Consider the following 8,465-nt stretch of genomic DNA (forward strand, 5'->3'; position numbering starts at 1 on the left):
CCTCAGGCCCTCTACTCTTGGCAACATCCTCATTAATATTACATAAGAACATAAGAAATAGGAGCAGAAGTAGGCCATCTGGCCCATCGTGCCTGCCCCACCACTCAGTAAGATCATGGCTGATCTGTCTGTAAACTCTGCTCCATCTATCTGCCTTTTCCCCATAACTCTTAATTCCCTTACTATGTAAAAGCCTATCTAACTGTTTCTTAAATATATTTAGTGAAGAAGCCTCAACTGCTTCCCTGGCCAGAGAATTCCACAGATTCACTACTCTCTGGGAAAAACAGTTTCTCCTCATCTCTGTCCTAAATCTTCTTCCCTGAATCTTGATGCAATGTCCCCTAGTTCTCGTCTCACCTACCAATGGAAACAACTTTCCTACTTCTATTTTATCTACACCTTTCAAAATTTTTTATGTTTCTATAAGATCCCCTCTCATTCTTCTGAACTTTAGAGCGTATAGCCCCAGGTGACTCAATCTCTCCTCATAGGTTAACCCCTTCATCCCTGGATCAACCTGTTGAACTTCCTCTGCACTGCCTCCAAAGCCAGCCTATCTTTCCTCAAGTATGGAGACCAGAACTGCACACAGTACTCCAGGTGTGGCCTCACCAGTACCCTGTATAGTTGCAGCATGACCTCCCTGCTCTTGAATTCAATGTTAAGCACTCTTTCCAGTTTATCAGCATCTTTTCTATCACAGGACAACCAAAGTTGTTCACAGTACTCCAAATGCAGCCTTGACCACAACTGCAACAGTGTGTCCCAGCTCCTGTACTCAATGCCCAGACTGATGACGGCTAGTCTGGTAAATGCCTTTGTCACTGACCTGTCTACCTGTGATGCTGCTTTCAATGAACCAATCACTTGTACTCCTTGGTGAATCTGTTCCATTGCACTATTGATGCCTGGCCATTCACAGGATAAGCCCATTGCTGGCTTGAATTTCCAACAACTGCTGAGCTTGTGTCATCTTAAACCTGTGGACCATGCCTTGTGTTTTTGCATGCAAATCATTAACATAAGTAACAAATAGCAAGGGTCCCAACACCAACCCCTGAGGCACAATGCTAGTCACTGGGCTACTTTCAAAGAAACCTTCCTACCTCCAAGCCAATTTTGAATCCACCTAAATAACTCTTACTTGATTTCATCTCCTACAAAATCCTACCTTGGCACCTCACCGTGGCGTAGGAGTGACACTGGCCGAACATCAGCGAAGTACAGTGGAGATTCGTTCTCTGGCAGGTTTAACCCAGCCGTGAAGGTGATGTTCCATCAGTTTACTACTAGACTAGATCTAGTAGTAGGATCATGGTTTGCTAAGTCAAGGAGGTAAGCATGCCTTTGCTACTTTGTAGGTTATGCCTCTTCAGGCAAAGGCTGGACCCAACGAGGACGCTAGCAGGAGGGCGTCTGACGGTGTCTGTGGCAGATGAATCCAAAAGGGTCAATGGTACAGCCACCTTGGAGGCATGTGGATGAACCAGAGTGATGGTCAACAGATGGCATCACCAGACTAGTTAGTTGTCACTGCGGGGCAGCTTCCTTATCCGCTAAGTCTGTTACACTCCTGTGTACCACTTAGCATCAGATTTGGAAGCCCAGAGAGACTGTATGGTGGGGGCATGACACCGTCTGTCTTATTTCTGTGCAAGGCGTGTTGGAGTAGAGTTTCTGGATGGTGTGAACGTGCCTGCAGAGACTAAACTCTCAGCACAGTCAACATCAAAACCGATGGACAGCCGAAGAAGAAGAAGACTTGATTTCATGTTTATCTATTTATTTATTATTAATTAAGAGGAATAGACCCTTCCCAGCCTAATTTACAATGACAAACTAACCCACCAACTGGTATGTCTTTGAACTGTGGGAGAAAACCGGAGCACCCAGAGGAAAACCACATGGTCATGGGGAGAACGTGAAAACTTCTTACAGGCAGTGGTGGGAATTGAACCTGGGTTTCTGGTACTGAGAAGCGTTGTGCTAACCACTATGCTACTGTGGCGTGACCTGAACTTCCAAAACAGCTTACAATGCAGGACATGGGCGAAGGCCTTGCTGAAGTCCAAATAAGCAACATCCACTGCCCTGTCCTTTTCACACTTCTGATTATCACATCCAAAATCTCTAAAGGATTATCAACCAAGACTTTCCACAAAGTTCTGTAAAAAGTATTTAAAGTTCTATACATAGAATACTACCATAAGCTGTGCAGCGATGTTTATTTTGAGCAATTCTCATGCATCTGGTACATATATGGAACTTCCCCTGTAAATGTCAAATGGCTGAGTGTATACTGCATATTGCTAGAGGAAATTGTCATCAAATGCTTTAACATCAATTAAGCTAAGTTAATAAATAGAAATATCAGAGCTTTATGTCTAAAGTATGCATTCATCTGGGTGTTTTTTCCCCAATTGAATAGTTATTATGGTGTTTACAATCTGTGCATGGGAATTTCTACAGCGTTACTTTAACACTTGTAAAAAAGGTATTAACCTTGTCGTACTCTTAGGAGCTCTATTATAGGGTTTAGTTTGGGGATGTAATTAACTCTTTTATAATTCCCAGTTTCAAAAATGTGGATAAGATCACCATGTGTTCAGCTCTTTGTGTCACTGAGAGGAAATGGCGATACTGATGTTGGCAACACTTTGCGGGCTGTATCCTGCACATCGTTGGGTGCTTTGGTTGTTAACGCAAACTACACATTTCAAAGTTCAAAGCTCAAAGTAGTTTATTTCAATGTACATATATATCACCATATATAACCCTAAGATTAATTTTTTGGGCATTCTCAATAAATCCATAGAGTAATAACCATAATAGAATCAGTGAAAGACTGCATCAATGAGGAAAGACCGTTCAACCAGAGTGCAGGTGACAACAAATGAAATAATAATAAATAAATAAACAATAAATACTGAGAATGAAAATATAGAGACGGAGTGAGCCATTTGGAGAGAAGAGGTGGAGACCGGGGCAATAGAACTGGTCAGGGTGCAAGGTTGGATCACTCTGGGCGCCAAACTGATTTGAAGAACTTGAGAGCAGCCTTGGGCTTGGCAGCAAAATCGGGGTCTGGAGTCAGTCGCTGAGGCCATGGTCTAGTCCCCAGTACCTTCACAGTAGCAGGGTTCTAGTGCAAGGTACGACCTGCTGCTTAGACAATTTAAATGCCAGCCCAGAGTGGACGCAAATGTCAATTTTCTTCACTCTCTGCGATATTCACTACACTCCCCAGGGCGCTGGAGAGTTTCAGTGGTCCATTGTTAATTTAAATGCAGGCCCAGATAAATTGAAAAGATAAAATGTCGGGATCCAAGGTGAGAGCTGAATTCGCTCGCTCCTCCCGGTGGTCACTCCTCTCTTCGTGCCGCTGTGTCTGTGAAGACTGCTCCGGCTGCTGTGCTCCAGGGCCATTAATATGATGAACTGATAGGCTTTGGGCCTATTCTGGGCTGTTCCGGGTTTTGGATCTGAGGACTCATTTTTAGTTCAGAATGTTGTTGTGCTCTTCAATTGTTGGCATGATTTGTACTTTTTATTTTCTTTGTCTTGTGCATCGAGTGTTGGTCTTTTATTTTAATATTTTTTCTTTAACTTGGTTCTTTTGGGTTACTTGCTTTGTGGCTATGCATGAATTACAAATCTCAAGGTTGTATAATTTATACGTTCTTTGTTAAGAAGTAAATGTGCTTGTACTTTGAACAGGAGATGAAGAATCCTCGAAAGTGAGTCCAATGGCTGTAGGAACATTTCAAAGATGGGGCAAGTGCAGTTGATTGAAGAGCCTGATGTTCAACAGCCTGAGGAGTAGTAATGGGTCCTGAGCCTGGTAGTGTGAGTTCTGAGGCTCCTGTTTCTTCTTCCTGATGGTAACAGTGAGAAGTCCTCAGATCTGAACTCCAGAGCAGCCCAGAGTAGGCCCAAAGGCTCAAATATGAGTTCATCATATTAGCAGGCACTGAGCAGAGCCGCCGGGGCAGTCTTCATAACTTCAGCGCTGTTGCAGAGAATGAGTTTTGTGGCTACCTGTGAACAAGAAAATATCAAGGTTGTATAATTTATATACATTCTTTGAACATAAATGTACTTGAATCTTGAATCTTGAGAGCAGGTCCTGTGCGGTGGGTGTGCTGGTGATGGATGCTGCTTTCCTCCGACAGTGTTTCGTGTAATGTGCTCAGTGATGGGAAGGGATTTACCCATGATGCACTGGGTCATATTGACTTCTTTTTAATAGGATTTTCCATTCTGATGTAAGTAAGATTAATAAATAAAGTGGAATCTGAATCTCAACATTTTCAGCTGGTTTAATGATCAGCTTTCCAGCACCCAGCTGAATGTGTGGGATTATTGAGTTAACTATGTGGGCTTTGTGCTTTAACCACATCAGTACTCCACTTAAGAAAAAAGATATTAGAAATACTGTGGTGAACACACACGTATATATAACCATACAACCATATAACGATTACAGCACGGAAACAGGCCATCTCGGCCCTTCTAGTCTTATGCTCACCTAGCCCACTGACTCGCACACAGCCTATAACCCTCCATTCCTTTCCTGTCCATATACCTATCCAATATTTTTTTAAATGACAATATTGAACCTGACTCTACCACTTCTACTAGAAGCTCGTTCCACACAGCTACCACTCTGTGAGTAAAGAAATTCCCCCTCGTGTTACCCCTAAACTTTTGCCCCAACTCTCAACTCATGTCCTCTTGTTTGAATCTCCCCTACTCTCAATGGAAAAAGCCTATCCATGTCAACTCTATCTACCCCCCTCATAATTTTAAATACCTCTATTAAGTCCCCCCTCAACATTCTACGCACCAAAGAATAAAGGCCTAACTTGTTCAACCTTTCTCTGTAACTTAGGTGCTGAAACCCAGGTGACATTCTAGTAAATCTTCTCTGTACTCCCTCTATTTTGTTGACATCTTTCCTATAATTCGGTGACCAGAACTGTACTCAATACTCCAAATTCAGCCTTAACAATGCCTTGTACAATTTTAACATTACATCCCAACTCCTATACTCAATGCTCTGATTTATGAAGGCCAGCATACCAAAAGCTTTCTTCACCACCCTATCCACATGAGATTCCACTTTCAGGGAATTATGCACCATTATTCCTAGATCACACTCTTCTACTGCATTCTTCAATGCCCTACCATTTACCATGTATGTCCTATTTGGATTATTCCTACCAAAATGTAGCACCTTACACTTATCAGCATTAAACTCCATCTGCCATCGTTCAGCCCACTCTTCTAACTGGCCTAAATCTCTCTGCAAGCTTTGAAAACCTACTTTATTATCCACAACGCCACCTACCTTAGTATCATCTGCATACTTACTAATCCAATTTACCACCCCATCATTCCAGATCATTAATGTATATGACAAACAACATTGGACCCAGTACAGATCCTTAAGGCACACCACTAGTCACCGGCCTCCAACCTGACAAACAGTTATCCACCACTACTCTCTGGCATCTCCCATCCAGCCACTGTTGAATCCATTTTACTACTTCAATGTTAATACCTAAGGATTGAACCTTCCTAACTAACCTTCCGTGCGGAACCTTGTCAGAGGCCTTACTGAAGTCCATATAGACAACATCCACTGCTTTACCCTCATCAACTTTCCTCGTAACCTCTTCAAAAAATTCAATAAGATTTGTCAAACATGACCTTCCATGCACAAATCCATGCTGACAGTTCCTAATCAGACCCTGTCTAACCAGATAATTATATATACCATCTCTAAGAATACTTTCCATTAATTTTCCCACCACTGACGTCAAAACCGACAGGCCTATAATTGATAGGTTTACTCTTAGAACCCTTTTTAAACAACAGAACCATATGAGCAATATGCCAATCCTCCGGCACCATCCTCGTTTCTAATGACATTTGGTATATTTCTGTCAGAGCCCCTGCTATTTCTACACTAACTTCCCTCAAGGTCCTAGGGAATATCCTGTCAGGACCCAGGGATTTATCCACTTACATATTCCTTAAAAGTGCCAGTACTTCCTCCTCTTTAATCATCATAGTTTCCATAACTTCCCTACTTGTTTCTCTTACCTTACACAATTCAATATCCTTCTCCTTAGTGAATACCGAAGAAAAGAAATTGTTCAAAATCTCCTCCATCTCTTTCGGCTCCACACATAGCTATCCACTCTGATTCTCTAAGGGACCAATTTGATCCCTCACTATCCTTTTATTAATATAACTGTAGAAACCCTTCGGATTTATTTTCACCTTACTTGCCAAAGCAACCTCATATCTTCTTTTAGCTTTTCTAATTTCTTTCTTAAGATTCTTCTTACATTCTTTATATTCTTCGAGCACTTCATTTACTCCATGCTGCCTATATTTATTGTAGATCTCTCTCTTTTTCCTAACCAAGTTTCCAATAGCCCTTGAAAACCATGGCTCTCTCAAACTTTTAACCTTTCCTTTCAACCTAAAAGGAACATAAAGATTCTGTACCCTCAAAGTTTCATCTTTAAATGACCTCCATTTCTCTATTACATCCTTCCCATAAAACAAATTTTGTCCCAATCCACTCCTTCTAAATCCTTTCGCATCTCCTCAAAGTTAGCCTTTCTCCAATAAAAAATCTCAACCCCGGGTCCAGTTCTATCCTTCTCCATAATTATATTGAAACTAATGGTATTGTGATCACTGGACCCAGAGTGCTCCCCAACACATACCTCCTTCACGTGACCTATTTCATTCCCTAACAGAAGATCCAACACTGCCCCTTCTCTAGTTGGTACCTCTATGTATTGCTGCAAAAAAAACTATCCTGCACACATTTTACAAACTCCAAAATGTCCATCCCTTTTACAGTATGGGCTTCCCAGTCTATGTGTGGAAAATTAAAATCTCCCACAATCACAACCCTGTGCTTACTACAAATATCTGCTATCTCCTTGCAAGTTTGCTCTTCCAATTCTCGCTCCCCATTAGGTGGTCTATAACACACCCCTATAAGTGTTACTACACCTTTCCCATTCCTCAATTCCACCCAAATAGTCTCCCTAGATGAGCCCTCTAATCTATCCTGCCAGAGCACCACTGTAATATTTTCTCTAACAAGCAACGCAACACCTCCCTCTCTTGTCCCTCCGATTCTATCACACCTGAAGCAACAAAATCCAGGAATATTTAGTTGCCCATCACACCCCTCCTGCAACCATGTTTCACTAATAGCTACAACATCATATTTCCAGGTATCAATCCATGCTCTAAGCTCATCCACCTTTCTTACAGTGCTCCTAGCATTAAAATAAATGCATTTAAGAAATTCTCCACCTCCTCCTCTCTGTTTATCTCTAACAGTACAAAGAACTTTACTGTCTTTATTTTCTTCCTTCTCCCATACATCTGTTCCTACACTCTGGTTCTGCTCCCCCCTTGTATCTAGTTTAAATCCACTGGAGCCACTCTAGCAAACCTACCTGCAAGAATATTTGTCCCCCTCCAGTTCAGATGTAAACTGTCCCACTGGAACAGGTCCCACCTTCCCTGGAAAACTGCCCAATTATCTATAAATCTGAAGCCCTCCCTCCTGCACCATGTCTTCAGCCACGCGTTGATCTGCACTATCTTACTATTTCTAAACCCACCTGCACGTGGCACTGGTAGCAATCCTGAGATTGCTATCCTGGAGGTCCTGCCCTTTAACTTGGTACCTAGCTCCCTAAACTCACCTTTCAGGACCTCCTCACTCTTCCTACCCACGTCGTTGGTCCCTACATGGACCACGACATCCGGCTGCTCACCCTCCGTCTTGAGAATACTGAGAACTCGATCAAAGATATCACAGACCCTGGCACCATGGAGGCAACAGACCATCCGGGATTCTCGATCTCTTCCACAGAACCTCTTATCTGTCCCCCTCACTATCGAATCCCCTATCACTACTGCTCTCCTCTTTTCCCTCCTTCCCTTCTGATCTAAAGGTCCACTCTCAGTGCCAAAGATGCAACCACTGCAACTTGTCCCTGGTACGTCATCCCCACCAACAGTATCCAAAACGGTATACTTATTGTTGATAGGAACGGCCACAGGGGTGCTCTGCTCTTCCTGTCTATTCCCCTTCCCTCTCCTGACAGTCACCCAACTACCTGTCTCCTGACTCCTAGGGGTGACTATCTCCCTGAAACTCCTGTCTATTTCTGCCTCTGCCTCCCAAATGATCCAAAGTTCATCCAGCTCCAGTTCCAGTTCCCTAACACGGTTTGTCAGGAGCTGCAGCTGGATGCACCTTTTGCAGGTGTGGTCATCAGGGACAGCTGTGCTCACCCTGACTTCCCACATACTGCAAACGGAGCACTCAACTGCCCTAACTGCTGCCTCCATTACCTACTCCTAAGCGAATTAGATTAATTAAAGGAGCTTACCCGGCCTTACCTCACCTGGAGTGA

The sequence above is a fragment of the Hemitrygon akajei genome, chromosome 9, assembly GCF_048418815.1.
Source record: "Hemitrygon akajei chromosome 9, sHemAka1.3, whole genome shotgun sequence".
NCBI classification, from domain to species: Eukaryota; Metazoa; Chordata; class Chondrichthyes; order Myliobatiformes; family Dasyatidae; genus Hemitrygon; species Hemitrygon akajei.